A 4,220-nucleotide genomic window follows, 5' to 3' on the forward strand; every position below is an offset into this window, starting at 1 on the left:
TGCCTCTGCCGTGTATCCCATCTGATACGCAGAACATATTTCCCTGGTGCCCATGCATCGAATGCGATACACATTTCCAATCATTTTCAACCATCAGAGTAACTCGGAGCTTATGAAAGGAAAGTTTTATATCACTCAGAACGTATGAAACAAAGATAAACTAAAAGTCTGAAAACAAACACGGGCATTCAGGACAACTTATGAAAATGCCTTCAACAAGTAAAATGCTTAATTTGCTGACTCCGACGTCGGCTTCTACCGAGATGACAGGTTATTGGGGTTACATACGACGGTCGCACACAAATACTTTTAGGAAAAGTTCATTAGAACTTTTAATACTTTAGAATTAAAAATAAGTAGAAGCAACAAGTTTAGCTTTGATGATTGCTTTAATGTCCCATTTAGTTTACAATTAGACACACTCAAAGTTGTTATAGACCCGGGTATGTGGTTAAGAAGTTCGCTTGCAAGCACGTGGTTCCGGGTTCGGCCCCACTTCGCGCCCCGCTCCTGGACAAGTGTTTTCAACCATAGCTGCGAGTTGACAAATACCAAATACCCTGTGAGTGAATTTGGTAGACGGAAACTGCGTGAAAACCTGTCTCTCACACACACACACACACACACACACACACACACACACACACACACACACACACACACATATCGCTTAGGAATTGTGAGACAAATAACCCAATGTAGATCTCAATATGTGTATGTTTCAGAACGAAGTATTAGTGAAGTACAAAGCGGCAATAAAGAGAGATGACAAAGGTGTACGTCCAACTTTTGGACATACACGTTTCTTATATACATCTGTCTTGAATTTTCTCATTGTTGATGCCGTTCCCTATATAGGAACAAATGTAATACTTTCCCAAATAAATTGCACTTGTTATTCGAGGCTCCGATGAAGCTATGAGGTGTTATTCAGGCACTCAACTATGAGCCCACTGCATCTTACAGCAGAAACAGCGGTAAGCTAACGAAGTTCATAAGATAATCATTTTTTCCTTTGCCATTTCTCTTTCTTAATGATTTAACTAACTGCAGCTTCAAAGGAACGATTTCTTGCATTCAACTCACAGCCTTCACGGTCCAGTAACAGGCACTGAACAATTATCTGCTTCACACCCCCATTTTCTTTTAGCGTTAAGACAAAAATAGGTAAGCAATTCCTGGTCGCAATAGACTTCCTAGTAAATCATCGATATAAAAAGACACTCAATAGAAACTACATTAAAATTAACTACAGCTGATCTGCAAATATAAATACTTTTACCATTAGCAAATCAGTTACACGCGCTGCTACAAGTTGTTCGCGTAGGAAAGCTGAAAGATATACTCTTATTCTTAAACGGTGGATATCATCGACTGATGTTTCATCAGAGAACAGCGGATATCGCCAATTTGAAAATTTTTATTTACTGTTATACATTTTAAAAAGATGAAAAAGAAAAGAAACAAATGGAGATAAATGGGGGTGGGCAAAGCAGCCGAAGACGGAGTGGAAGGAGAGATGGGCCATATATCCCAGAACAAGTTGGGTGTTCAGCCGTGATGGCGTTGCTACGGAGATTGGCCAGCAACACTCGCTGCAGTGCCCACCCCACCTAGCGGTGCATATTTCTCCGACGGGCCGCCGCTATCGCTATCTATTGACATCCGGGCGTCTACTTCGTCAATTACGTTTAAGCGTAAGCGGCCCTTATCGATAGGAGGAATCAAGTTGCAAATGAAAGATTTATACAGCGATGAAGAATGTTTTTTTTTTACTTTCTTTCATCATCAGGTGATGTATTAGGTTGTTCCGAAAATAATGGCCGATTTCAGAAACATAATTTTATTCTGGAAAAAGTAACACTAGAAATATTTTAATTAGTCAGAGTATAAGCCGTGAACATCTCTGCATCTCTGCCCTCAATCAACGAGATTATTTATGCCTCATTGATAAAAACTTACTGGCTTTGATGTTAAGAAATCTTTGAAAGCTGATTCCACCTCTGGTTTGGACCTGAAAGTTTTATCACTTAAAAATGTGTTTAAATACTTTAAAAAATGGTAGTCAGTGGGTGAAAGATCAGGAGAATATGGTGGATGTGGTAAAGTCTCATATGCCAAGTCTCTGAGTTTCTACAGCATCATTCTTGTGGCTTTGCATTATCATGGAGCAGAATAGGGCCATGCCAATTCACCAATGCAGGTCTCATTTTTTGAAAGTGAGCATGCATTTCAGTGAGTTGATTGCAGGAAACTTCTGATTGGCTTCCAGAAAGTTGTAATGGACAACACCAATTGCAGACCACCAGACAATCACCATAATCTTTTGCAAATGCAACTTTGACTTTGGGAAATGTTTGGGGGACTCATCATGATCAAGCCATTGACCTGATCGTTTACGGTTATCATTAAGGATCCACTTTTTGTCACAAGTGACTATTCGGTCAAGAAAAGGATCATTGGTGTTTTGCAGAAAGAGCATCGAGCACACTTCAAAATGCCAAACTTTTTGATTTTCATTGAGCTCATGCGGTTCCCATTTATCGAGTTTTCTCACCTTAACAATCTTCTGCAGATTGCGTGAGACTGTTGCAATACCAATACCAAGTGCCTGAGACATTCTTCTGACACTTTGATGTGAGTTTTGTTCAACAATTGCTTTCAATTGTTCATTGTAAAGACTGCATGACCGCCCTCTACCTTCTTCATCTTCAAGGCTCTCATCACCACTACGGAATTTCTGAAACCACCTTCGTAGTGTGCAATCAATTGCTCTGTTGATACTGTGCCCAAGCTTAAACTTATGCTAGAAAAGTAAGCGAAGGTCCTTTTTTGCCATGTTCATAATTAAGGGCGCCTACACTTCAAGAATATTTTCTATCTGAAATAAGTAGAAAATTATTAAAGAGCAAACATCAATTATTAAGTTTGTTGAAATTCATCTAAAATATAATTAAAATACTATGATAAAATTGCGTTTCAAAACACAACACTTAGAACGGCCATTATTTTCGGAACGACCAAATAGATGATGATGATGAAGATGATGTTGATGAGGATGATGTTCTAGACAGAGGAAAGTGATGCTTCAACTACGTCTGGATGAAAAAAGTGCACTAATTTTCCACAATTTGCCCATCCGCTTGTCACAATAATGAAGGAATCTTTGGATGGAAAGGAAAGTGAATATTACGACATTTTCCAACAACGAGATTGTAAGTCTTATTTTGCAAGAGATTAACAATTATTATAATTTTTATATTTATTTGAAGTGAAAATAAGTATAAAATTAAGAAATATCTTAATTTTTTTTTGCTTGTTTGGCAAAAATTAATGCATCATTTTCCCGCAGTTTAGCTGTTAAAACAGGAATGCATGTCTGAGTCAGTCGTATGTGAAACTGAAATTACTTCGACCATGCCACAATGAGCATCCGAAAGGAAAAATTACTAAAGTGTGTTTGTGGGTGGGTTTAAGCAAAGAATTTTCAACAACAATCCTTCAAATACGCTGAAGCGTATTGCCACTACATTGGCCAACCATATTTGGAACCTGAAGGAGCTGAATGCAGTTTACAGTATCAAGTAAGATATATTTGAAAGATGTAGGCCATATCTTTAATCTTTGACTGAAACAATTCAGTCATTAGACCACTGCCATGCTGGGGCAACGCCTTTAAGAAATTTTCATTCGTATATTTCGACCACAGTACTTTTTTGAAAGCTTGGTACTTATTCTATCGGTCACTTTTACCAAACCGCTAGGTTACGGGGATGTAAGCACACCAACACTGATTGTCAGACGGCGGTGGGTGACAAACAGATGCACACACACACACAATTATATATACGACGGGCTTCTTTCAGTTTCCGTCTACCAAATCCCCACACAAGGTTTTCGTCGGCCTAAGGCTGCAGTAGAAGACACTAGCCCAAGGTGCCACGACGCGGGATTAGGCCAGGAATCATAAGGTTGGGAAACAAACTTCGTTACACACAACCACGTCTGCGCCTATATTTACAAACGGAGACAAGGTATACCATATTTGTACAACAGAGAAAACACACTTATTGTTAATGACGTAAATGCCAGAGCGACCGTTAACAATAAGAATAAACTGATTTCAAATTTTGACACAAGACCAGCAATTTCGGGGGAGGGGGTAAGTCGTATACATCAACGCCAGTGCTCAACTGGTACTTACTTTATCGACCCCGAAA

The sequence above is a fragment of the Octopus bimaculoides genome, chromosome 26, assembly GCF_001194135.2.
Source record: "Octopus bimaculoides isolate UCB-OBI-ISO-001 chromosome 26, ASM119413v2, whole genome shotgun sequence".
Taxonomy (NCBI): Eukaryota; Metazoa; Mollusca; class Cephalopoda; order Octopoda; family Octopodidae; genus Octopus; species Octopus bimaculoides.